General features: G+C 52.2%; 2 pseudogenes; one reads left to right on the top strand and one right to left on the bottom strand.

Annotated features, from left to right (window-relative positions):
* The first annotated feature begins 957 nt into the window (after window positions 1-957).
* Window positions 958-27,675, top strand: LOC142092161 (feather keratin Cos2-3-like; annotated as a pseudogene).
* On the bottom strand, window positions 6,146-7,003 carry LOC142092055 (feather keratin Cos1-1/Cos1-3/Cos2-1-like; annotated as a pseudogene).

The raw sequence follows: 27,675 nt of genomic DNA, 5'->3' as shown, positions 1-27,675 counted from the left end.
ACATTCAGGGATGATGGCCCGCATAGGTGGGCAGGCTTTCTTGGCCTTTCTCCCTGTACATAAAGCAAGAAAGGGAGGGCACAGGAGGCAGAGACTGCAGTTCAGTTCTCTGGGCACCTCTCTGCCAGGCCAAAGGCTCCACCATTCAGCTGTAGATGGGCTCCTTCTGGCAAGGGCAACGTGCTACTCTGCGGTGCTCATGGACACACCAGGGCAGAGTCCCCCTCCTATGACCTGCCCATGCCCTCATGATGAGGCTCACCGAAGTACACACTGACACACGTGTGCTCATGCATGCCTGCATGGAACCATGCAAAACTCTCTATGCTCACCTAAAACCAGGAAAATATCAGCAACTGTGGACACTGCTGAGGAGATGCTGGGGACCACAGTGGCAGAACAGGACTCAAGTACCGCAGGGAAGGACCGGGCCTCAGACATGCTCATGGTGTTGCCTGAGGAGCCACAGAGGCTGCATAGAGAGGGATGAGGCAAATGAGCTCAGCACAATTGTCCTGAAACCACTAGTGTTAGTGCTGCAGCAGTGCCAAACTCTCCCAGCAGAAGCCTACCTGCATGCAAGAGTGAGCGACCTTCTCAGAGAGATGGAGGGAGCAAGAGAAGAGGATATGGCATCTCCTCTCACATGACAGTCCTTGGGTATCTGGACGAGAAGCATGAGAATGGTGCCCATTTCCTGACAACTTGGCCACAAGCAAGCCCACAGGAATGACCCAGGTGCACATCACGTGCCTGCATGGGATGCCACCAGCACTTGAGCTGAGTCTTCTGCCTGCGCTGACGTGTTTCTGCCCCGGAAATCCTCGGAACTCATCCCGGAACTTACGGAAGCCTTCATATGGGAAAACACGTGACATAAGCCAGGAAATGAAAAGGCAGCAGTGTGGGAAACCAGAAAACAGCCCATACCATTAGCTGGGATGTTTTGCATTTGACATGAGCTGGTCAGAAAATTGTTACTTCCACAAAGGGTGCTTCTGGGCCTGAGGCAGTGCAGGACTACTATAAAAGGCAGCCCCGCTCTCTGCTCTCTCATCCACTTCTCTCGCCTCCTTCTCCTTGGGAATCAGGTGAGTGTGAAGCCTCTTCTCCTCCTCCTTCAAGACCAGGTCTTTCCTCCCTGTGTGTCTCAGCTGACAGGGGCTGTCCTAGCCCAGGGCTGGAGCTGCTTCTCATGGGAGAGGGAAGGGGAGAGCAGGTCTTCCGCAGAGAGAGGCTGGGACTTAGTTGAGGTGTCTCCTGGGCTTTGAGCTGGGCAGCGTATGCTGGGCCAGGAGGTACCTTGACTCCACTGTGGTTGGATGCAGTGCTGCTCCCCATGTGTCCTCATTTTCTGCTTCTCCCTGCCCTCTCTCCCAGGTGCTCCTCTGACCCAGAGACATGTCCTGCTACGAGAAGTGCCAGCCCTGCGAGCCCTGCCAGCCCTGCCAGCCCTGCCAGCCCTGTGAACCCTGCCAGCCCTGCCAACCCTGCCTGCCCTGCCAGCCCTGTGGCCCGACCCCGCTGGCCAACAGTTGCAATGAGCCCTGTGTCAGGCAGTGCCAGAACTCCAACGTCGTCATCCAGCCCCCTCTCGTGGTGGTGACCCTGCCTGGCCCCATCCTCAGTTCCTACCCACAGAACACTGTTGTGGGATCCTCCACCTCTGCTGCTGTTGGCAGCATCCTCAGCTGTGATGGAGTGCCCATCAACACTCCGTGCTGTGACCTCTCCTGCATTTACAGCCGCTACTGCGGCAACAGATGTCGGCCCTGCTAGAGCTGCTGGCAACATCCTTGGGCAAGAACCTCCAAGACCTCAGAACATGGTGCTGGACAGGAGATAGAGTTTCAGGGCATTGTATTTAGAGCTTTGGGACTTTGTTTCCTTCTTCTACTCTCTTCTCTCTCTTCCTTACCTTTCCTGTTGCCACCTCCCAACGCCAGCCTTGTGGGGACCTGTTGGCCTCCCTCCCTCTGCAGGGCAGGCAGATGGACACCCTGCAGGAGTTCCACCACATCTTAGTGGCTGCCCCTCGTGCTCCCTGTGAGCCACCTCCTTTTCTTCTTTAGACTCATTAAAGTTGTGCTGCATTCAAGCCTGGGCCTCCGAGTCCTCCTTCCTTCTGTGGCAACTCTTCCAGTCTGCTGAGGGAAAAAGGGGGAGGAAGGGGAGGGTGGGACTCCCTGCAGTGGATTTTGGTTTGTGCCCTTGCCCTTGGAGCTGAGGAAGACACCCCTGGCTGCTCCACATCTAACGGCCATCAGTGAGAGGATGGCTCCAAAGGATGGCAGGAGTGGGGATGGAGACACAATAATGCCTGGGGACAGCCCACAGCTTCATGTCTGCCTTCCGCTCCTCTCCGTTACCCGATCTAGTATCCATGGCCAGCACACATGGGCACAGGCAGACAAGATGGGTACCTCATATAGTCTGCTTCGAGGAAGCGGAGGGTGGGACTCCCTGCAGTGGATTTTGTCACTTGGGAACATGGTAAATTAATTTCATGTTTTTGTGAATAAAGTGATCGTAATTGCTTCCGAGGAATGTTCAGCTTAGTAGGTGTCCTACCATAGTTTATCTTCCTTGGGCAAAGGCAATGGCTGCTCTCACCCAGTGTTCTCCCCTCTTCCCAATCACACTTGATGAAATCTCCGCTCATGGTCTATATTATAGCTAAGAGGCACCTGGAGCATCTGAAGTAGGCAATTAAGAATGAGGCAATTAAGAAACCAATGCACCCAGGAATTACCACACATACAATGAGGTGCAACGGGAGTCAGCCATTTCATGGCAATGGTCCGTTCCAGCAAACCAGAAATGTCGGTCAGAAATCTGCCAGGTCCTCTGTGCTCTTGTCTACTACCAGGCATGGTCAGACCTTCTTCTGGGGTAAATGGGTTCTGTCAGTCAGCAACAGGGGCTGGTTTGTCCCTCTGACAGCAAGAGAAATAGGAGATTCAACTCACCACAGCTTTCTTCCTTCACTCTTGTCTGGGCAGCTGATTCCTTTTGGTCATGTACTGGGCCACGGCAAAGGAGAACAAGACACCTGTAACTGATCTCATTCCCCTGGGCTTCCCAGACCTCCTCAGGTGGGCACATGGTCCCATGTGCCATTATGTTCTCCATGTATCCTCTTACCCTGGTGGGGAATGGCTCCTCATTGTCACTGCGTGGAGCAATCGTCACCTGCAGACCTTGCTGCATTTCTTCTTCCTCATCAGGTTTCCTTTGGGGAGATCTGGTACACCACCACCGTTGTGTCAAAAATGATGATGACTTTCCTTGTCACCAGGAAAACCATTTGTGTTGCCTGCTGGCTGGCACAGTCAGTTTTGCCCTTCTTCCTGGCTATCACCGAGGTCGTGATCCTCTCAGTGATGTTCTTTAATCGTGACGTCACCATGTGCAAACTGCTCCATTACACCACTCTGACGAAAAAGAAAATTTGCTTCCTGCAAGCTCTGGTAGCGTGGGCATTGGGTTTGTGGTCATCTTCACCCAGGTGGCTCTATTGCTGACTGGCCGTTCTGCATCAAGAAAGCCACCGCTAGGATCCACGTCCCCCGACTCGGCCTCTGCTGACCCTCACCCAGCACCTCTTGCCATGTACACCTTGTACGTGTCAAAGATGACCAAAGGGCTGGAGAACCTGTCCTATGAAGAAAGACTGAAGGAGTTAGGTGTTTTCTCCCTGGAGAACACAAGGCTTGAGGGGGACCTCATCACAGTATTCCAGTACTTAAAGGGTGTCTACAAAGAGGATGGAGGCTCTCTCATCCCAAGGAGCCACATGGAGAAGAGAAGGGCCAATGAGTACAAGTTGCACCGGGAGAGGTTTCATCTCAACAGAAGAAATACATTTTTTACAGGAAGAACAATCATTCACTGGAACAACTTCCCCAGGGACGTGGTAGAGTCCCCATTGCTGGAGGTTTTCAAGGTGCGATTGGACAAGGTGGTGGATAATGTCACCTAGGCTCCCTTTCCCATGAAAGGTTGGACCAGATGGTCTTTCAAGTTCCCTTCCAACCTGGACTATTCTATGGTTCTATGATCCTCTCAGTGATGTCCTGCAATTGTGGTGTCACCGTATGCAAACTGCTCCACTGCACCACTGTCATGTGAATGAAAATCTGCATTCCAAAAGAGTTGATTGCAATTGAGACTAGCATTTTTTGCCGAGACAATGACATGCTGCATGGTTAATATCCTCTTCATTTCTTACACTTGTTCACCTAAAGAGACCTAGACTGCAGGCAGGGAAGAGCAAAGCGGGACATGCACTTCTTCTCTAGAAGGCTTTTGTTACAACCAAGAGAAATGAGAACCCCCAAAGGGTGAGTCAGCAGGTCCATATTAGACTTCTCTCTAAGGTGGCAGGTACAGGTACCCAGAGGAGTGCATTGATCATCTGGGTGTTCTAGGTGATAGCTCTGTTGTGTGTTGAAGGGCTCCATCCTGGGGTCCATTGCCTGGGCCCAGGGCAGAGCGTGGCCTTGGACCCATGCTGGGGCTGTGCCTTCCTGGGCTTAGAAGCAGTACTCCTTCCCCCAGCATAACTGCCCAGACTGGTCCTGTTCCCTGCAGAGCGCAGCATGGGAAGAGCACACAGCCCTGCCCTTCGGTGTGCCCGTGTGGTTCCCAGTGATGTGCAGGGTCTGTTGGAGGACTGATCTCCAAAGGCCAGGGACTGCAGTGCTAGGAAGAACCTGGCCTGCAAGTGAGGAGCAGTGGTGGTGTGAGCAGAGCTCAGGTTGGCCCTGCCTCAGAGCACTTGGGGAGCCAGGGAAGATGACTACGGGCAGGGTCATCCTCAGAATTTGTGCTATCCTTGGGTTGGTGCCTGTTCTGTACCACCGAAGGAACCCAGCACCCAGTGAGATGGAGAACGATGGTGTCTTTGCCCCAAACAATGGGCAGGAAGAGCAAGAAGGGAACCTCACGTGGTTCACAGGGTGCTGTTGCCTGAGCCATTATACTGAGCCCAGCAGTGCCTTCAGGAGTTCCTTTTCTGCACCCAGAAGACCACCGATACCCAAGGGAGGCCAGGATTTAGAGCATTGCCCAGGGCTGAAGGCCAAGGTCTAAAAAGAAATTTTCAAGTATGCTTATGAAAAGCATACCTAAATGTTGACATTAATAGTGAAGCCACAAGTCATTTGGACAGGAAGATGGACACCTGAAACAAGCCATGAGAAGGCAGGGGTCATTGGACGGCATAGGACCCAAGTCGCTGTGGGGATGCTCTGTGCACTGTTACAATCTGCCCACTCACCGTCTGCCTGTAAATGGGGTGGTGGCCAGAAAGTGGGTCTTTGGTCACTGGGTACTTTCCTGGAGCTGCAGTGGCCCATGGGGGTGTTGGGTTGACAGGGAGTGGGGACTCAATTGTGTAGCCCGAGTGTGGCTGACAGCAGTCCTAACTTGTGAATTACCTTAGCCCTGCATATCTGGAGAGCTCCCGGGCCCAGCCAGGTGCTGAAGGACTGTATGAGGTACCTATCTCATCTGCCTGTGCCCATGTGTGCTGCCCATGGACCCTAGATCAGGTAACAGAGGGGAGCGGAAGGGAGAGATGAGGCTGTGGGCTGTCCCCAGGCATTATTGTGTCCCCATCCCCACTCCTGCCATCCTTTGGAGCCAGCCTCTCACTGATGGCCATTAGCTGTGGAGCATCCAGGGGTGTCTTCCTCAGCTCCAAGGGCAAGGGCACAAACCAAAATCCACTGCAGGGAGCCCCACCCTCCCCTTCCTCCCCCTTTTTCCCTCAGCAGACTGGAAGAGTTGCCACAGAAGGAAGGAGGACTCGGAGGCCCAGGCTTGAATGCAGCACAACTTTAATGAGTCTAAAGAAGAAAAGGAGGTGGCTCACAGGGAGCACAAGGGGCAGCCACTGAGATGTGGTGGAATTCCTGCAGGGTGTCCATCTGCCTGCCCTGCAGAGGGAGGGAGACCAACAGGTCCCCACAAGGCTGGCGTTGGGAGGTGGCAACAGGAAAGGTAAGGAAGAGAGAGAAGAGAGTAGAAGAAGGAAACAAAGTCCCAAAGCTCTAAATACAATGCCCTGAAACTCTATCTCCTGTCCAGCACCATGTTCTGAGGTCTTGGAGGTTCTTGCCCAAGGATGTTGCCAGCAGCTCTAGCAGGGCCGACATCTGTTGCCGCAGTAGCGGCTGTAAATGCAGGAGAGGTCACAGCACGGAGTGTTGATGGGCACTCCATCACAGCTGAGGATGCTGCCAACAGCAGCAGAGGTGGAGGATCCCACAACAGTGTTCTGTGGGTAGGAGCTGAGGATGGGGCCGGGCAGGGTCACCACCACGAGAGGGGGCTGGATGACGACGTTGGAGTTCTGGCACTGCCTGACACAGGGCTCATTGCAGCTGTTGGCCAGCGGGGTCGGGCCACAGGGCTGGCAGGGCTGGCAAGGTTGGCAGGGTTGGCAGGGCTGGCAGGGTTCACAGGGCTGGCAGGAATTGCAGGGCTGGCAGGGTTCACAGGGTTGGCAGGACTTGCAGGGATCGCAGGGCTGGCACTTCTCGTAGCAGGACATGTCTCTGGGTCAGAGGAGCACCTGGGAGAGAGGGCAGGGGGAAGCAGAAAATGAGGACACATGGGGAGCAGCACTGCATCCAACCACAGTGGAGTCAAGGTACCTCCTGGCCCAGCATATGCTGCCCAGTTCAAAGCCCAGGAGACTCCTCACTAAGTCCCAGCCTCTCTCTGCGGAAGACCTGCTCTCCCCTTCCCTCTCCCATGAGAAGCAGCTCCCAGCCCTGGGCTAGGACAGCCCCTGTCAGCTGAGAAACACAGGGAGGAAAGACCTGGTCTTGAAGGAGGAGGAGAAGAGGCTTCACACTCACCTGATTCCCAAGGAGAAGGAGGCGAGAGAAGTGGATGAGAGAGCAGAGAGCAGGGCTGCCTTTTATAGTAGTCCTGCACTGCCTCAGGCCCAGAAGCACCCTTTGTGGAAGTAACAATTTTCTGACCAGCTCATGTCAAATGCAAAACATCCCAGCTAATGGTATGGGCTGTTTTCTGGTTTCCCACACTGCTGCCTTTTCATTTCCTGGCTTATGTCACGTGTTTTCCCATATGAAGGCTTCCGTAAGTTCCGGGATGAGTTCCGAGGATTTCCGGGGCAGAAACACGTCAGCGCAGGCAGAAGACTCAGCTCAAGTGCTGATGGCATCCCGTGCAGGCACGTGATGTGCACCTGGGTCATTCCTGTGGGCTTGTTTGTGGCCAAGTTGTCAGGAAATGGGCACCATTCTCATGCTTCTCGTCCAGATGCCCACGGACTGCCATGTGAGAGGAGATGCCATATCCTCTTCTCTTGCTCCCCTCATCTCTGTCTGGTGGTCCCTCACTGTTGCACGCAGGTAGGCTTCTGCTGGGAGAGTTTGACATTGCTGCAGCACTAACACTAGTGGTTTCAGGACAATTGTGCTGAGCTCATTTGCCTCATCCCTCTCTGTGCAGCCTCTGTGGCTCCTCAGGCAACACCATGAGCATGTCTGAGGCCCGGTCCTTCCCTGCGGTACTTGAGTCCTGTTCTGCCACTGTGGTCCCCAGCATCTCCTCAGCAGTGTCCACAGTTGCTGATATTTTCCTGGTTTTAGGTGAGCATAGAGAGTTTTGCATGGTTCCATGCGGGCATGCATGAGCACACGTGTGTCAGTGTGTACTTGGGTGAGCCTCATCATGAGGGCATGGGCAGGTCATAGGAGGGGGACTCTGCCCTGGTGTGTCCATGAGCACCACAGAGTAGCAGGTTGCCCTTGCCAGAAGGAACCCGTCCACAGGTAAATGGTGGAGCCTTTGGCCTGGCAGAGAGGTGCCCAGAGAACTGAATGCAGTCTCTGCCTCCTGCTGAGGCACTAAAACCCTGCTGCTTTTTCATGAGCAGGTCAGTACAAGTCCCACTTTTTGCGGAAATGAACTGTTGTGTACTGACCGCAACCCCCAATTCTGCATCCCACCACGCTGCTTATGGGTTGAGGGAATAGAAGAGCAGTGAATGAAGAAGGGAAGTTGGGACTGTGAGATGGGGATGGAGTAAAGGTATTTTAGGTTTTTTTTTTGCTGTTTCTCACCATCCTGTTCTATTTTTCATTGGTAATAATTTAAATGAATCTTCCGCAAGTGAGGTCTGTTTTGCTTGTGACGGTAATTGGCCAGTAAACCCCCTATCGTTATCTCGACCCACAACCTTTCTCACCTTTGTCCTAGTTTTGGCTGGGATAGAATTAATTTTCTTCCTAGTAGCCGGTGTAGCGCTCTATTTTGGATTTAGTATGAGAATAATGTTGATAACACCCTGGTGTTTTAGTTGTGGCTAAGTAGTGCTTGAGTAGTCAAGGACTTTTCTGCTTCCCATGCTCTGCCAGGTGCACAAGAAGCTGGGAGGGATCATAGCCAGGGCAGATAATCCAAGCTGGCCAAAGGGATATTCCATGCCATATGACATCATGCTCACTATATACACTGCGGGGAGTTGGCCGGAGGGCAGTGATTGCTGCTCGGGGATGGGCTGGGCATCGGTCGGCGGGTGGTGAACAATTGCATCCCCTTTTTGTGTATTCTTTTATCATCATCATTATTATTATTATGCTATTTTCCTTTACTGTCCTATTAAACTGTCTTTATCTCAGCCCACGGATTTTACATTTTTTTCCCGATTCTCTCACCCACCCCACTGGGGTCAGGGGGGAAGGGGAGGGAGCAGCTGTGTGGTACTTCCTTGCCAACTGGGATTGAACCACGACAATCTTACTTTCTCGTGCTGTCCCATAGAGGAGGGAGAAATAGAGAGCAAGCAGCTGGGTGGGTGTCTGGAAGCCAGCCAAGGTCTTTTTGGTTTTGCAACAACTATGGTAATTAGAAGTGCCATGAGCGTTTGTCATTTACATGCTTTTTTTCTGCTTGTATCTGTGCCATCAGGAGCAGTCTCTTTCTCCCACTGTTGTTCCCCTCAGAGGGTGGTGGGCAATGATGTCAATTGGCCTTTGTGCTTGTGTACCTGGGAACTAGTGGCAGGTTTACAGCCATGGGCAGAGCACAGCCCACCAACCCTCCTGCCGTAGCCTCCAGTGAACAAGGAGACCCCAAAGACCATGTGGGAGGAGAGCTGTGAATGGGAGCTACTGTGCTGATGACCTGCTTGCTTCAGCTCTTTCTGCCTCTGTTAGCAAGGGTCCTGCATGAGAACTGATGACAGAGAAGAAACACTTGCTCCCTTGGTTGTCTCAGACCCCATTCACCTGCATTTCTTTCCCCAACCATCCATCCCTTATCACCTCTCTTTTCCAGCCCATTCCCTCTCAATGTTTCACAGATAGGTCAGTGCAGAAGATGTCGGCTGTCTTTGTAGAACCAAATTTCCGCGATTCAAGCACCAAAGCTGTTCCCCATGAGCTCTAGGCTTCGGGAGAGGAGGGAGCTAGGAGGAGAAACCCAGTACAGTTCTCCTCTCTTGGCATGCTGGCAGGAGGCCCTTCTGGGCAAGGCTGAGCTCTGGGGAAAGGGCCCTCCGTTCTCCCCTGGCACCCCTATTTCCACTGCAGATCCACAGAGGCTCTTTCTGTGAGGGGTTGGGGGTAGTGGCCTGAGGGAAAAGGGGAAGGTGGTGAGAGAGCTTCTGCCATGGAACTGTTCTTCCCCTTCACCCCCGGATGGGATTGCACTTGCCATGAGCTGCAGAGAGCGAGCATGGGCTGTTCTGATCGGTGCTCTCTCTACAGTACCATGGGAGGAACTGTCAGACGCTCATCTGTGTCATCTTGCAGGCCCATGCAAATAACCTGTCTGTCCTGGAGCTGCTCTGTCTGATGGGAGTTGGGGATGGGAGCAGTCTGCAAGACACCTCAGCCCTGCAAATCTGTGTAACAAACCGCTGGGCTGCATGGAGCACCGTATGGGTGTGATGGAATGTCCTGGTTTTGGCAGGGATAGAATGAAATTTCTTCCTAGTGCTGTGTTTTGGATTTAGTATGAGAAGAATGTTGATAACACACTGATATTTTTAGTTTCCCAAGTATCCACTAATCAAGGACTTTTCAGCTTCCCATGCTCTGTCATGTGCTGGGAGGCTGGGAGGGAGCATAGCCGGGACAGCTGGCCCAGCTGGCCAACGGGGTATTCCATACCATATGATGTCATGCTCAGTATATAAATAAGAAGCATGGTCCAGGAATTAGCGATTGATACTTGGTTATTGGTCAGCAGGTAGTGAGCAATTGCGTTGTGCATCACTTGTTTCTTTTTTTGGTTTGTTTTTTTTTTTTCTGTTCTATTAAACTGTCTTTATCTCAATCCATGAATTTTACTTTTTTTTTTTTTTTCCAATTCTCCCCCCCATCCCACTGGGGGCACTGCGGCTTCTCCAACCCCTGCGACGGGCAATGTGGCTATTCCAACCCCCGCAATGAGCAGTGCAGCTACTCCAGCCCCCACGACGGGCACTGCGGATTCTCCAATCCCTGCAACAGGTAATACAGCTGAACCAGAGGACTAACGTTTGCTGGTATCAGTCGCCCCTGTACATAAGAGGAAACCTTGGAGACGAAAGTCAGGTCGTTTAGAAAAAGATGATGGAAAAGCAGGGCCATCACGAGGAGGGGAGAAGGAAGAGGAAGAACTCATAAATGAGACGGAAACCACCCGATCCCTATCCCTGAATGAGTTGCGAGATCATAGAATCATAGAATCATAAAGGTGGGAAAAGACCTCTAAGATCATCAAGTCCAACCATCAGATATGTGGAAAGATTTGAGCCGTCGTCCAGGCGAGCATATTACCTGGCTGCTCCGATGCTGGGATAATGGGGCCAGTAGCCTGGAATTAGAGGGAAAGGAAGCCAAACAGCTGGGATCCCTTTCTACGGAAGGGGCATTGACAAAGCTATTGGAAAAGGGGCACAATCCCTCAGCCTCTGGAGGCGACTCCTGTCAGGTATCCCTTCAAGGAATATGTTATATATCGCCCAGGCAAATGGACCACCATGGAGAGAGGTATCCAGTACCTGAGAGAATTAGGCGTGCTGGAGGTGGTTTATAGTGACCTGGACAACGACCAAATGCCCAAAGATCCAGATGAAGTCCAGTGCACGCGACCCATGTGGCGGAAGTTGGTACGGAGCGCACCAGCATCGTATGCCAGTTCATTGGCAATACTGTCCTGGAAAAAGGAAGAAGCACCAACGGTGGATGACGTGGTTAGCAAACTCCAGGAATACGAAGACGGTGTCTCTTCTTCCCTTGTGTTGGCTGTGGAAAAACTGTCCAGGAAGGTCCAGCAACTCAAAGAGGATATGTTCTACTTTCCACCTGTATGGACCAGTATCTCAGCCATTAGGAGTCAGCGTTCTTCTGCTCAGGAGAGAGGATATAGAAGGTACACGCCACGGGGCACCCTGTGGTTTTACCTGTGTGACAATGGAGAGGACATGAGGAAGTGGGATGGAAAACCTACCTTGACCCTAGAGGCACGGGTACGTGAGTTGCAAGGAAAAACAATGACACAAGGGGGTTCTCCCAGGAAAATTGCTGCTCCAGTTTTCAGGAAAAACCTGTCTCACGATGGTCCAGTTTCCAGTGAACAGTTCCCCAGACAGAGTAGAAAGGCTGATCTTACTTTGGATTGTAACGAAGGAATTCTTAACTCATGTTTGCAAGAAGTGAGAAGCGGATACTATGACCAGGACTAGAGGGGTCCTGCCTCCGGCCAGGTGGAGGAAAGGGACAATCGGGTTTACTGGACTGTGTGGATTCGATGGCCTGGCACATCAGACCCAAAGGAATATAAGGCTCTCGTAGGCACCAGTGCACAGTGTACCCTGATGCCATCAAGCTATAAAGGGGCAGAACCCATCTGTATTTCTGGAGTGACAGGGGGATCCCAAGAGTTAACTGTATTGGAGGCCGAAGTGAGCCTAACCGGGAATGAGTGGCAGAAGCACCCCATTGTGACTGGCCCAGAGGCTCCGTGCATCCTTGGCATAGACTACCTCAGGAGAGGGTATTTCAAGGACCCCAAAGGGTACCGGTGGGTTTTGGTATAGCTGCCCTGGAGACAGAGGAAACTAAACAGCTGTCCACCTTGCCCGGTCTCTTGGAGGACCCTTCTGTTGTGGGGTTGCTGAGGGTTGAAGAACAGCAGGTACCAATCGCTACCACAACAGTGCACCGGTGACAATATCGCACCAACCGAGATTCCCTGATCCCCATCCATGAGCTGATTTGTCGACTGGAGAGCCAAGGAGTGATCACCAAGACTCACTCACCCTTTAGCAGTCCCATATGGCCAGTGCGAAAGTCTAATGGGGAGTGGACACTAACAATAGACTATCATGGCCTGAACGAAGTGACGCCGCCACTGAGTGCTGCTGTGCCGGACATGCTAGAACTTCAATACGAACTGGAGTCGAAGGCAGCCAAGTGGTACGCCACCATTGACATCACTAATGCGTTCTTCTCAATCCCTTTGGCGGCAGAGTGCAGGCCACAGTTTGCTTTCACTTGGAGGGGCGTCCAGTACACCTGGAACCAACTGCCCCAGGGGTGGAAACACAGCCCTACCATTTGCCATGGACTGATCCACACCGCACTGGAACAGGGTGAGGCTCCAGAACACCTGCAGTACATTGATGACATCATTGTGTGGGGCAACACAGCAGAAGAAATTTTCAAGAAAGGGAAGAGAACAGTCCAAATCCTTCTGAAGGCTGGTTTTGCCATAAAACAAAGTAAGGTCAAGGGACCTGCACAGGAGAACCAGTTTTTAGGAATAAAATGGCAGGACGGACGTCGTCAGATCCCAATAGATGCGATCAATAAAATAACAGCCATATCCCCACCAGTTAGCAAAAAGGAAACACAAGCTTTCTTAGACGTTGTGGGTTTTTGGAGAATGCGTATCCCAAATTACAGTCAGATCTTAAGCCCTCTCTATCAAATGACCAGGAAGAAGAACGACTTCAAATGGGGCCCTGAGCACCGACAAGCCTTTGAACAAACTAAACAGGAGATAGTTCAGGCAGTAGCCCTTGGGCCAATCCAGGCAGGACAAGATGTAAAGAATGTGCTCTACACCACAGCCGGGGAGAATGGCCCTACCTGGAGCCTCTGGTAGAAAGCACCAGGGGAGACTCGAGGATCCAAGGATATAGAGTCGGGGATACAGAGGATCCGAGGCCTGCTACACTCCAACTGAGAAGGACATATTGGCAGCATATGAAGGGGTTCAAGCTGCTTCGGAAGTGGTTGGTACTGAAGCGCAGCTCCTCCTGGCACCCCGACTGCCAGTGCTGGGCAGGATGTTCAAAGGGATGGTCCCCTCTACACATCATGCAACCGACGCTACATGGAGTAAGTGGGTCGCACTGATCACACAACGGGCCCGAATAGGAAACCCCAGTTGCCCAGGAATCCTGGAGGTGATCACAAACTGGCCAGAAGGCAAAGATTTTGGAATATCCCCAGAGGAGGAGGTGACACGTGCTGAAGAGGCCCCACTGTATAATAAACTACCAGAAAACGAGAAGCAATATGCCCTGTTCACTGATGGGTCCTGTCGCCTTGTGGGGAAGCGTCGGAGGTGGAAAGGTGCTGTATGGATTCCTATACACCAAGTCACAGAAACTGCTGAAGGAGAAGGTGAATCGAGCCAGTTTGCAGAGGTGAAAGCCATCCATCTGGCCTTGGACATTGCTGAACGAGAAAAATGGCCAGTACTCTATCTCTGTACTGACTCATGGATGGTGGCAAATGCCCTGTGGGAGTGGTTGCAGCAGTGGAAGCAGAACAACTGGCAGCGTAGAGGTAAACTCATCTGGGCTGCCGCATTGTGGCAAGATATTGCTGCCCAGGTAGAGAACCTGGTTGTAAAAGTACGTCACGTAGATGCTCACGTACCCAAGAGTCGGGCCACTGAAGAACACCAAAACAACCAGCAGGTGGAGCAGGCTGCTAAAATTGAAGTGGTTGAGGTGGATCTGGACTGGCAACATAAGGGTGAATTATTTATAGCTCGGTGGGCCCATGACACCTCGGCCCATCACCTCCAAGGGGGAGATGCAACATATAGATGGGCTCACGATCGAGGGGTGGACTTGACCATGGACACTACTGCACAGGTTATCCATGAATGTGAAACATGCGCTGCGATCAAGCAAGCCAAGCGGTTAAAGCCTCTCTAGTATGAAGGATGATGGTTGAAATATCAATATGGGGAGGCCTGGCAGATTGATTATATCACACTCCCACAAACCTGCCACGGCAAGGGCTATGTGCTCACCATGGGGGAAGCAACCACCAGGTGGTTGGAAACATAACCCGTGCTGCGTACCACTGCCCGGAACACCATCCTGGGCCTTGAAAAGCAAGTCCTATGGCGACATGGCACCCCAGAAAGAATTGAGTCAGACAACGGGACTCATTTCCAAAACACCCTCATAGACACCTGGGCCAAAGAGCATGGCATTGAGTGGGTCTATCACATCCCCTACCATGCACCAGCCTCCAGGAAAATCAAATGATACAGTGGACTGCTAAAGACTACACTGAGAGCAATGGGTGGTGGGACATTCAAACATTTCGATAACATTTAGCAAAAGCCACCTGGTTAGTCAATACCAGGGGATCTTTCAAATGAGCTGGCCCTGCCCAATCAAAACTCTTACGTACTATAGATGGAGATAAAGTCCCTGTCGTGAACATAAGAAATATGCTGGGGAAGACAGTCTGGGTTACTCCTGCCTCTGGCAAGGGAAAACCCATTTGTGGGATTGCTTTTGCTCAAGGACCTGGGTGCACTTTGTGGGTAATGTGAAAGGATGGGGAAATCCGATGTGTACCTCAAGGGTATTTGATTTTGGGTGAAAATAGCCAATGAACTGAATTGTATGATGTTAATTGCTATATAATATTGTATATCATCACTTCTATGGTTGCTATTAACAGTATTGCAATAAAAATCACCCAGATTAATGAAGAATGAACTCTGATGAAACAGAAGAAAGAGCAACGATGATAGGACCGGATGAGAGCAGTGATAATGGAATCAGAACTGGCTTCAGGATGCAACAATCCAACACCACACCATCCCTACTGCCCTGAAAGATTCTTATGACAGATGGAACCCAAAGTCATGGACTCAATGAACTCAATGGACATTTTAGAGGCATGGCCCATAGACTAAGGGAATGATATCTGTGTGTATATATCAAAAGACAAGAAAGGTGGTGGTGATTAATTGGAATATATTGGAAAATGTGAGACCTAGGCATGACATAAAGGGTATAGAATAAGGGGTGGATACTGTCGTGGTTTTGGGTGGGATAGAGTTAAATTTCTTCCTAGTGCTGTCTTTTGGATTTAGTATGAGAAGAATGTTGATAACGCACTAATGATTTCAGTTGTTGCTAAGTACCCTGCTAGTCAAGGACTTTTCAGCTTCCCATACTCTGTCAAGTGCACAAGAAGCTGGGAGGGAGCATAGCTAGGACAGCTGGCCCAGGTGGTCAATGGGGTATTCCATACCATGTGACGTCATGCTCAGTATATGAATGAGAGGCATGTTCCAGGAAGTAGCGATTGCTACTTGGTTATCAGTCAGCAGGTGGTGAACAATTGCATTGTGCATCACTCACTTTGTATATTCTTTTTTTTTTTTTTTTTCCTGTTCTATTAAACTGTATCTCAATCCATGAATTTTACTTTTACTTTTTTTGGCCAATTCTCCCCCCCATCCCACTGCAGGGGGGGGGGAGGGCGGTGAGCGAGCGGCTGTGTGGTGTTTAGCTGCCTGCTGGGTTAAAACACAACACGAAAGAATAGGAAATTTGCCCTAGCTATCCTTGCCCTTGGGTGCATGCCATGCCCCCTCCTTCTGGAGATGAGTGGGAAGGTGAGGAGGAGGAGGCTCTGGGCTAGAGTGTGACCAAGGTGGTTTCTCCTACCATGCCCTCCTTCCAACCTCACGGCCATCTTGGGGAATATTTCTGGGCAGAGATGCAGCAAGGGAAGGGCTGATGGTCACTGGCTGTGCAGGAGCCAGAGGTGCTGTCCTCAGCTCCAAGGGACCGTGATTGAAGGAGGCCCACATGCAGTGTGTCCTGCCCTCCCAATCCTCTAGGAATGAGAAAGGGTCCACTTGCTCACCCATTTGTTCCCTCCCAGCTCATCTTCTTTCTCCCTGGACACCTGTAGAATCTTAGAGTCATAGAGTCGTTTAGGTTGGAAAAGACCTTTAAGATCATCAAGTCTAACCGTTAACCTAGTCCTGCCAAGTCCACCACTAAGCCATGTCCCTGAACACCCCATCTATAAGTCTTTTAAATACCTCCAGGGATGGTGACTCCACCACTTGCCTGGGCAGCCTGTTCCACTGCTTGACAACCCTTTCACTGAAGAAATTTCTCCTAATATCCAATCTAAACCTCCCCTGGGGCAACTTGAGGCCATGTCCTCCTGTCCTATCACTTGTTGCTTGGGAGAAGAGACCAACACCCACCTCGCTACAACCTCCTTTCAGGTAGTTGTAGAGAGTGATAGCAATAAGGTGTCCCCTGAGCCTCCTTTTCTCCAGGCTAAACAATCCCAGTTCCTTCTGCAGCTCCTCATAAGACTTGTGCTCTAGACTCTTCACCAGCTTCGTTGCCCATCTTTGGACAGGCTCCAGTGCCTCAATGTCTTTCCTGTAGTGAGGGGCTCAAAACTGAACACAGTACTCAAGGTGAAAGCAGACCAGTACTGTACACTAAACACCAGTGCTGAGTACAGGGGAACAATAATGTCCCTACTCCTGCTGGCCACACTATTTTTGATGCAAGCCAGGATGTTGTTGGCCTTCTTAGCTACCTGGGCACACTGCCGGCTCATATTCAGCCAGCTGTCGCCCAATACCTCCGGGTCCTTTTCCACCAGGCAGCTTTCCAGCCAACACTTCTTCCCCAACACTTGCACGGGGTTGTTGTGACCCAAGTGCAGGACCTGGCACTAAGCCTTGTTGAATCTCATACAATTGGCCTCGGCCCATCGATCCAGCCTGTCGAGATACCTCTGCAGAGCCTTTCTACCCTCAAGCAGATCAACACTCCTGCCCAACTTGGTGTTGCCTGCAAACTTACTGAGGGAGCCCTTGATCCCCTCATTCACATTGTTGATAAAGATATTAAACTGAACTGGCCCCAACACTGAGCCCTAGGGACCCCCCCTTGTGACCAGCCGCCAACTGGATTTAACTCCATTCACCACCACTCTTTGGGCCCAGCCATCCAGCCAGTTTTCTACCCAGCAAAGAGTACACCTGTCCAACCCGTGAGCACCCAGTTTCTCCAGGAGAACGCTGCGCGAAATGGCGGCAAAGCCTTTACCAAAGTCTAGGTAGACAACATCCAGGGCCTTTCCCTCATCCACTAAGCAGGTCACCTTGTCATAGAAGGAGATCAGGTTAGTCAAGCAGGACCTGCCTTTCATAAACCTAAGCTGACTGGGCCTGATCACTTGGTTGCCCTGTACATGCCATGTGACGGCACTCAAGATGATCTGTTCCACAACCTTTCCCGGCACCGAGGTCAGACTGACAGACCTGTAGTACATCGGATCCTCCTTCCTGCCCTTCCTGTAGATGGGCATCACATTTGCTAACTTCCAACAGTCAGTGGCTGTTGTCTTCCCAGGCAGGCATGCTACACTTCAGCTTTTCAACTCTCTTTTTCACCTTAAGCTGCCCTCAGGAGGAAGTTGCCAACCTCTTTGGTCTCCTCCTTTCTCTGGGCAGTCCCCGAGACTCCTCTAACAATGCTGCCCGTGCATCTGTCCTGCTTAGAGTCCCCTGTTCCTGCTCTAGCAGGGAGGTCCCCAGCAGCCCCTCGTTCACACCCCTTCCTATTGCCGCTGCTCCCACGTGCTTATCTGCAATAATGTGCGTGGGAGCGTGATTGTGTACCAACCTGGGTGATTATCTGCATGCACATCTATGTGCTTGTATGCTTGTGTGTGCGCACACCTGGTGAGATCATGTTTCTGTGTATGTGTGTCTTTTTTTGCATAGGTGTGAGTACTTGTATGCAATCACACATATCTGTGTCCATCTGCACGTTTACTTGTGTCTGTGCATCTGTGTATATCGTTGTGTACACTTGCGTATGTTGGGTACGTGTTAGTGCATGCGTGCGTGAACACAGTTGTGCCTGACCTCACACCTGGGCCCAACCAACTCCTTAGGCCCCTAGTGAAAACTCTCCACCACAGTGCCAGGCACTGGCACAGTCTCAGTCCCTCGTTGTCTGAGGGAACACGGACAGGGCCACAGCACTCAGGTCTCACTGAGGACAACCTTGAACACAGGCCAACTCTTTTCATGCTGCCTCCAGGCAGCCTTGAGGGGCTGAGCTGTTTCCCAGTTCTCACTCCTGACTCATGTAAAAGCTTTGAGGCTACAGGGTTCTGCTGGCTCTGGGGGGATGGGAGAGCCCTCTCCCCTGACTGACCCTTGGCCAGAGCCAGGAGCTAAGGGAAAAAGAATGAGAGCCTGGGGAAACTGAGAGGAGGAAGGTGGTGAACATCAGGGCTGGAGCCAATGACACCCAAAAACAGTACCTACACGGCATGAGGTGTTGCCAGCATCACCTGGCATCTCCAAACAGGGGAAGTCACCCACTGGCTCTGCTCTGAAAAGCTTTTCCTTAAAAGCAAGCACCCTGGCAAAATGGTTTGGCATTTGCCCAATGAAGCCTTTCATCTGGAGAAGCTGCAGCCGCATGCTCTGACTCCTCCAGTGTGATTCCTGCCACGCCCAGCTGGCTGTGTTTCCAGTCAGTGTTTCCAGGCTGCCCCAGCCTCCCTTTCCCAGGAGGCTTACTTTCCTGGAGACACCACTGCCTACATTTGTTGCATCCTGTCCCTAGCTCTTCACCACCTCAACAGCTTCCTCCTGCAGGGAGAGAGCAAGAGAAGCTGCACCCCGTCTGGGTCCTGGCAGACACCTACCCTGGCAAGGGCAGGTGGGACACCGTGGTGCCTTGGCTGCTCCCCTCAGCTAGACGGAGGAGCAGAAACCCCTCAGGTTCCTGAGAGGCGTAGGGAAGCAGCCGTGTGGCATCAGCCTGGGGCCATGTGCATAGGGGATTCTCTTCCTCTGCCAGTCAGATTCCTCCATGATGCCTTCAGTCTGCCATCCCAAGCTCTCCGACATTCCTGTTGATGTTTCCCCTCCTAACCGGGCAGCAGGGGGACCAGGAAGTGGAGACCTTCTGGCTTGTCTGGCCACGGGTCAGCAGGGGACTGCGGTGGACACAAGGCTGCCATGCCTGCCCCAGTCCCCAGGTTGCCTGTGCAACAGAGAGGCACATAGAAAGAAGGCTCAAGGGGGAGCTCACCAACGTGCGTAAATACTGGATGGCTGGGAATGAAGAAGAGGGAGCCAGACTCTTCTCAGTAGTGCCCACTGGGAGGATGAGAGGCAATGGGCAAAAATTAAACCACATAACATTCCATCTGAACACAAAGAAAAACCTTTTCACTTTAAGGGTGGTCAAATACTGGAACAGGTTGTTCAGAGTGGTCATGGAGTCTTCATCTGTAGAGACAGTCAAAACCTCTCTGGACATAGCTCTAGACAACATGCTCTAGCTGACCCTGCTTGAGCAGGGGCATTGGACTAGGTGATCTCCAGAGGTGCCTTCCAGCCTCAGCAGGTCTGTGATTCTGTGAAATGCTTACCTCAGGGCACAGCAGCAACACGAGCCCCTGGCCACCAGGAAATTCAGGTTTCCTTCAGGGCCAGCACACAGCAACCCTGAACTCAATTTCCCCCCATCACCCCAATGGCCTTCTGCCCATACCCTCCCCAGGGCTATGCTGCAGTCCAGTGCAACCCCTGTGTCCGCCCCTTCAGGAGGCACTACTCCAGCACTGCCCAACATGTCTTTCCAGAGCAGCTCTCACTTCTTAGCCAAGCACCCTTGACGGGGCACTCCGGGCACTGTGACTTCTCTTCCCTCCTTTCTCCCAAAGATGTTTGGGAAATACCTCTCCCCCTCAGAGAGGACAGACACCATCTTCATGGCCATCCAGGGCTCCGCACCGTTGGCAGCATCCTCAGCTGTGATGGAGTGCCCATCAACTGCTGGGTGCTGTGACCTCTCCTGCATTTACAGCCACTACTGTGGCAGCAGAAGGTGCCCCTCCTGCTAAAGCCCAGACAAAGGGGCTTGTGACAGCCCAGACAAGGACCCCCGGGAACCCAGAAGATGAAGCCAGACTGAACGACAGAGATTGTGGCCATTGCTTTGAGAGAGGCTGGGTATGCCCTGCTCCTCCTGCTAAGGGTGTCAGCCCTTTGGAAGGAGCCAGCTGGGCTCTCTGAAAACATGGTCGATGCCTCTCACTCTCTCCCTCCACTCTCTCCTTTCCCTCCTTTTCCTTAGTTGTTTTCTGCTCCCCTGGGCCATGAGGCCCACCAAAGCCAGCTTAGGGTGGACCTGACTGCCCCTCTCCCTCTGTGGGGCTCTTGGCTGCCCATGGAGATCCTTTCACTGTGGCCTCCTCTCGGAGACATCTTGTTTCCCTCTTTAGATTCATTAAACTCTGCTGCATGCCAGCCTCTGGCTCTGTGTGGTCCTTTCCTCTCTGGGTGCTCTCTAAAGCTGTACAGGGAGAAAAAAGATACGGTGGGGAGGAGCAAATGGGTGAGCAAGTCTTTCTCCTTCCTAGAGGAATGGGAGGGCAGGACACACTGCCCGTGCGCCTCCTTCAATCACGGTCCCTTGGAGCTGGGAATGACATCTCTGGCTCCTGCACAGCCAGTGACCATCAGCCCTTCCCTTGCTGCATCTCTGCCCAGAAATATTCCCCTTGGCTTCACAGATGGTGATCCCAACTTGTGCTGTCTTCATGGGAGGACCCCAGTGCTGCAGGAGGTCCTGGGAGGTCAGCAGCCCCACAAATACTCAAGGCAGTTCCTCTTGCTCTGGAAGGAGCTGTGCTGGGGGAGATGGCTCAGACCCAAGATGGCCGTGAGGATGGAAGGAGGGCATGGTAGGAGGAATTGCTTTGGTCAGAGCCCAGAGCCTCCTCCTCCTCACCTTCCCACCCATTTCCAGATGGAGGGGGCATGGCATGCACCCAAGGGCAAGGATAGCTAGGGCAAGCCTCCTATTCTTCCGTCACACCCATACGGTGCTCCGTGCAGCCCAGCGGTTGGTTACACAGGTTTGCAGGACTGAGGTGTCTTGCAGACTGCCCATCCCCAACTCCCATCAGACAGAGCAGCTCCAGGACAGACAGGTTATTTGCATGGGCCTGCAAGATGACACAGATGAGCGTCTGACAGTTCCTCCCATGGTACTGTAGAGAGAGCACCGATCAGAACAGCCCATGCTCGCTCTCTGCAGCTCATGGCAAGTGCAATCCCATCCGGGGGTGCAGGGGAAGAACAGTTCCATGGCAGAAGCTCTCTCATCACCTTCCCCTTTTCCCTCAGGCCACTACCCCCAACCCCTCACAGAAAGAGCCTCTGTGGATCTGCAGCGGAAATAGGGGTGCCAGGGGAGAACAGAGGGCCCTTTCCCCAGAGCTCAGCCTTGCCCAGAAGGGCCTCCTGCCAGCCTGCCAAGAGAGGAGAACTTGTACTGGGTTTCTCCTCCTAGCTCCTTCATCTCCTGAAGCCTAGAGCTCATGGGGAACAGCCTTTGGCTTCCAGACACCCACCAGGCTGCTTGCTCTCTCTCTCTCTCTCCCCGCTCCTCAACAGGACAGGACGAGAAAGTAAGGGGAAAAAGGTTGTTGCTCGAGGTAAAGACGAGGGATTACTTACCAATTACCATCACAGGCAAAACAGACTTGACGTGGGGAAGATTCATTTAACATATTGCCAACTAAAAGTAGAGCAGGATGGTGAGAAACAGCCAAAAAACCCCTAAAATACCTTCACTCCCTCCCCACCTCTTTTTTCACCTTCCCTCCTCCATTCACAGCTCTTCTACTTCCTCCCTTTTGCCTGGGACAGAGTTAAGTTTCTTCGTAGTAGCTTCTATGGGGCTATGTTTTGGATTTGTGCTGAAAATAGTTTTGATAATACAGGGATGGTTTTTTGTTGTTGCTGAGCAGTGCTTGCACAGCATCAAGGCCTTTTCTGTTGCTCAGACTGCCCTGCCAGTGGGTAGGCTGGGGGTGCACAAGAAGTTGGGAGGAGACACAGCTGGCACAGCTGACCCCAACTGAACAAAGGGATATTCCATACCGTATAACATCATGCTCCACAATAAAACTGGAGGGGTGAGGTTGGCGGGGGCTGTCGTTGCTCCGGGACTGGCTGAGCATCCATCGGTTGGTGGTAAGCAACTGTTTCCTTTTGCATCACTTCTTTGTCTTGGTTTTACTTTCCTTTCTTCTTGGTGGTGTTTTTTTTTTTTTCCCTTGCAATTGATTTTAATTATTAAACTGTCTTTATCTCAACCCATGATTCTTCTCACTTTTACCCTTCCGATTTTCCCACCCCATCCCACTTGGGGGGAGTGAGTGAGGAGCTGTGTGGTGCTTAGCTGCCAGCCGGAGTTAAAGAACAACAACAACAGTGCGTCCGTTAGTCAAGGTCAGGATGAGGTCTCATGACAATAATCAGGGTTGAACAAAGTCCAGTGATGGCCAGGTGTGTTCATAGAGACGAGGTAGATCTCAGGCCAAGCTGGGAAGTCACCCGCACATCAGGATCCAAACTGAGATCAGTGGGGTCCATGTCCAGACACAGGCATAGATGTGTCACCCCTGGAAATGTAACTAGGTCGGGGCCAAGCACTAGAACTTAAGCTTGAAAGCTGCTCCCATGGGAAGGGGAGTTGGCTCTGGCTGAAGCCTCCCACCAGCACCATCTGGCAATGATCCCAGCAAGGCCAACAAAAGGAAGGGGGCAGCCCTCAGCTACGCTACCTCTAAGTTGGGTCGGTCCAACTATCCTACCTCTCACAGTGGAGCAACATCTGCACCCCGGTCCCTTTAGTCCAATACCCATTTGGTGCAAGGTCTTGGCCCCTGCCACACTCAGCACCAGGCTGATGAGCTCTAGAGTGCATCTGGCATTGCCAGGGACATGAGGAGCCTTAGTCCCATCCCAGTCACCAGCAACACTGCATTATAAGGGAATACATTCAGGGATGATGGCCCGCATAGGTGGGCAGGCTTTCTTGGCCTTTCTCCCTGTACATAAAGCAAGAAAGGGAGGGCACAGGAGGCAGAGACTACAGTTCAGTTCTCTGGGCACCTCTCTGCCAGGCCAAAGGCTCCACCATTCAGCTGTAGACGGGCTCCTTCTGGCAAGGGCTACCCGCTACTCTGCGGTGCTCATGGACACACCAGGGCAGAGTCCCCCTCCTACGACCTGCCCATGCCCTCATGATGAGGCTCACCCAAGTACAGACTGACACACGTGTGCTCATGCGTGCCTGCATGGAACCATGCAAAACTCTGTATGCTCACCTAAAGCCAGGAAAACAGCATCAACAGTGGACTCTGCTGAGGAGATGCTGGGGACCACAGTGGCAGAACAGGACTCAAGTACCGCAGGGAAGGACCGGGCCCCAGACATGCTCATGGTGTTGCCTGAGGAGCCGCAGAGGCTGCACAGAGAGGGATGAGGCAAATGAGCTCAGCAAAATTGTCCTGAAACCACTAGTGTTAGTGCTGCAGTAGTGGCAAACTCTCCCAGCAGAAGCCCACCTGCGTGCAACAGTGAGCAGCCATCAGAGAGAGATGGGGGGAGCAGGAGAAGAGGATATAGCATCTCCTCTCACATGGCAGTCCTTGGGCATCTGGACGAGAAGCATGAGAGCGATGCCCATTTCCTGACAAGTTGGTCACAAGCAAGCCCACAGGAATGACCCAGGTGCACATCACCTGCCTTCATGGGATGCCATCAGCACTTGAGCTGAGTCTTCTGCCTGCGCTGACGTGTTTCTGCCCCGGAAATCCTCGGGCCTCTCATCCTGGCACTTACAGAAACCTTCATATGGGAAAGAATGTGGCATAAGCCAGGAAATGAAAAGGCAGCAGTGTGGAAAACCAGAAAACAGCCCATACCATTAGCTGGGTTGTTTTGCATTTGACATGAGCTGGTCAAAAAAAAGCCTTTGGTGCTTGAACCTCAGAAATTTGGTTCTACAAAGACAGTCGACATCTTCTGCACTGACCTATCTGTGAAACATTGAGAGGGAATGGGCTGGAAAAGAGAGGTGATAAGGGATGGATGGTTGGGGAAAGAAATGCAGGTGAATGGGGTCTAAGACAACCAAGGGAGCAGGTGTTTCTTCTCTGTCATCAGTTCTCATGAAGGACCCTTGCTAACAGAGGCAGAAAGAGCTGAAGCAAGCAGGTCATCAGCACAGTAGCTCCCATTCACAGCTCTCCTCCCACATGGTCTTTGGGGTCTCCTTGTTCACTGGAGGCTACGGCAGGAGGGTTGGTGGGCTGTGCTCTGCCCATGGCTGTAAACCTGCCACTAGTTCCCAGGTACACAAGCACAAAGGCCAGTTGGCATCATTGCCCACCACCCTCTGAGGGGAACAACAGTGGGAGAAAGAGACTGCTCCTGATGGCACAGATACAAGCAGAAAAAAAGCATGTAAATGACAAATGCTCATGGCACTTCTGATTACCATAGTTGTTGCAAAACCAAAAAGACCTTGGCTGGCTTCCAGACACCCACCCAGCTGCTTGCTCTCTATTTCTCCCTCCTCTATGGGACAGCACGAGAAAGTAAGATTGTCGTGGTTCAACCCCAGTTGGCAAGGAAGTACCACACAGCTGCTCCCTCCCCTTCCCCCCTGACCCCGGTGGGATGGGAGAGAGAATCGGGAAAAAAAAATGTAAAATCCGTGGGCTGAGATAAAGACAGTTTAATAGGACAGCAAAGGAAAATAAAATAATAATAATGATGATGATGATAAAAGAATACACAAAAAGTGATGCACAATGCAATTGCTCACCACCCGCCGCCCAATGCCAAGCCCATCCCCGAGCAGCAATCGCTGCCCTCCGGCCAACTCCCCGCAGTGTATATAGTGAGCATGATGTCATATGGCATGGAATATCCCTTTGGCCAGCTTGGATTATCTGCCCTGGCTATGATCCCTCCCAGCTTCTTGTGCACCTGGCAGAGCATGGGAAGCAGAAAAGTCCTTGACTACTCAAGCACTACTTAGCCACAACTAAAACACCAGGGTGTTATCAACATTATTCTCATACTAAATCCAAAATAGAGCGCTACACCGGCTACTAGGAAGAAAATTAATTCTATCCCAGCCAAAACTAGGACAAAGGTGAGAAAGGTTGTGGGTCGAGATAACGATAGGGGGTTTACTGGCCAATTACCGTCACAGGCAAAACAGACTTCACTTGCGGAAGATTCATTTAAATTATTACCAATGAAAAGTAGAACAGGATGGTGAGAAACAGCCAAAAAAACCCTGAAATACCTTTACTCCATCCCCATCTCACAGTCCCAACTTCCCTCCTTCATTCATGGCTCTTCTATTCCCTCAACCCATAAGCAGCGTAGTGGGATGCAGAATTGGGGGTTGCGGTCAGTACACAACAGTTCATTTCCACACAAAGAGGGACTTGTCCCGATCTGCTCATGAAAAAGCAGCAGGGTTTTAGTGATTTGCCCTAAATGACATATCCCTGCCTTCACAGACACCGTTGCTGGGCACTCAGATTCATTTTTTTATGGGGGACATGGAAGCCCTGGTGCTGGAACACCAAAGGAGTTTGACCCAAAGCTGTTTGACTCCCCCTGTGCCGTGCAGAAAGTCTGTCCTATATCTCACAGCAGAGCAACATCTGCACCCCGGTCCCTTTAGTCCAATACCCATTTGGTGCAAGGTCTCAGCCTCTGCTTCTGCCTCAGCACCAGGCTGATGAGCTCCGGAAGTACATCCGGCATTGTCATGGACATGAGGAGCCTTAGTCCCATCCCAGTCACCAGCAACACTGCATCATAAGGGAATACATTCAGGGATGATGGCCCGCATAGGTGGGCAGGCTTTCTTGGCCTTTCTCCCTGTACATAAAGCAAGAAAGGGAGGGCACAGGAGGCAGAGACTGCAGTCCAGTTCTCTGGCACCTCTCTGCCAGGCCAAAGGCTCCACTATTCAGCTGTAGACGGGCTCCTTCTGGCAAGGGCTACCCGCTACTCTGCGGTGCTCATGGACACACCAGGACAGAGTCCCCCTGCTATGACCTGCACATGCCCTCATGATGAGGCTCACCCAAGTACAGACTGACACACGTGTGCTCATGCGTGCCTGCATGGAACCATGCAAAACTCTGTATGCTCACCTAAAGCCAGGAAAACAGCATCAACAGTGGACTCTGCTGAGGAGATGCTGGGGACCACAGTGGCAGAACAGGACTCAAGTACCGCAGGGAAGGACCGGGCCCCAGACATGCTCATGGTGTTGCCTGAGGAGCCGCAGAGGCTGCACAGAGAGGGATGAGGAAAATGGGCCCAGCAAAATTGTCCTGAAACCACTAGTGTTAGTGTTGCAGTAGTGGCAAACTCTCCCAGCAGAAACCCACCTGCGTGCAAGAGTGAGCAACAATCAGGGAGAGATGGGGGGAACAAGAGAAGTGGATATGGCATCTCCTCTCACATGACAGTCCTTGGGCATCTGGACGAGAAGCATGAGAACAGTGCCCATTTCCTGACAACTTGGCCACAAGCAAGCCCACAGGAATGACCCAGGTGCACATCACGTGCCTGCACGGGATGCCATCAGCACTTGAGCTGAGTCTTCTGCCTGCGCTGACGTGTTTCTGCCCCGGAAATCCTCGGGCCTCTCATCCCAGCACTTACAGAAGCCTTCATATGGGAAAGCATGTGGCATGAGCTGGTCAGAAAATTATTACTTCCACAAAGGGTGCCTCTGGGCCTGAGGCAGTGCAGGACTACTATAAAAGGCAGCCCTGCTCTCTGCTCTCTCATCCACTTCTCTCGCCTCCTTCTCCTTGGGAATCAGGTGAGTGTGAAGCCTCTTCTCCTCCTCCTTCAAGACCAGGTCTTTCCTCCATGTGTGTCTCAGCTGACAGGGGCTGTCCTAGCCCAGGGCTGGGAGCTGCTTCTCATGGGAGAGGGAAGGGGAGAGCAGGTCTTCCGCAGAGAGAGGCTGGGACTTAGTTGAGGTGTCTCCGGGGCTTTGAGCTAGGCAGCGTATGCTGGGCCAGGAGGTACCTTGACTCCACTGTGGTTGGATGCAGTGCTGCTCCCCATGTGTCCTCATTTCCTGCTTCTCCCTGCCCTCTCTCCCAGGTGCTCCTCTGACCCAGAGACATGTCCTGCTACGAGAAGTGCCAGCCCTGCGACCCCTGCCAGCCCTGCCAACCCTGCCAGCCCTGCCAGCCCTGTGGCCCCACCCCGCTGGCCAACAGTTGCAATGAGCCCTGCGTCAGGCAGTGCCAGAGCTCCATCGTTGTCATTGAGCCCTCTCCCGTGGTGGTGACCCTGCCCGGCCCCATCCTCAGCTCCTACCCACAGAACACCGTTGTGGGATCCTCCACCTCTGCTGCTGTTGGCAGCATCCTCAGCTGTGATGGAGTGCCCATCAACACTCCATGCTGTGACCTCTCCTGCATTTACAGCCGCTACTGTGGCAACAGATGTCGGCCCTGCTAG

The sequence above is a fragment of the Calonectris borealis genome, chromosome 22, assembly GCF_964195595.1.
Source record: "Calonectris borealis chromosome 22, bCalBor7.hap1.2, whole genome shotgun sequence".
NCBI lineage: Eukaryota > Metazoa > Chordata > Aves > Procellariiformes > Procellariidae > Calonectris > Calonectris borealis.
This window is presented reverse-complemented; position numbering and strand designations above follow the sequence as displayed.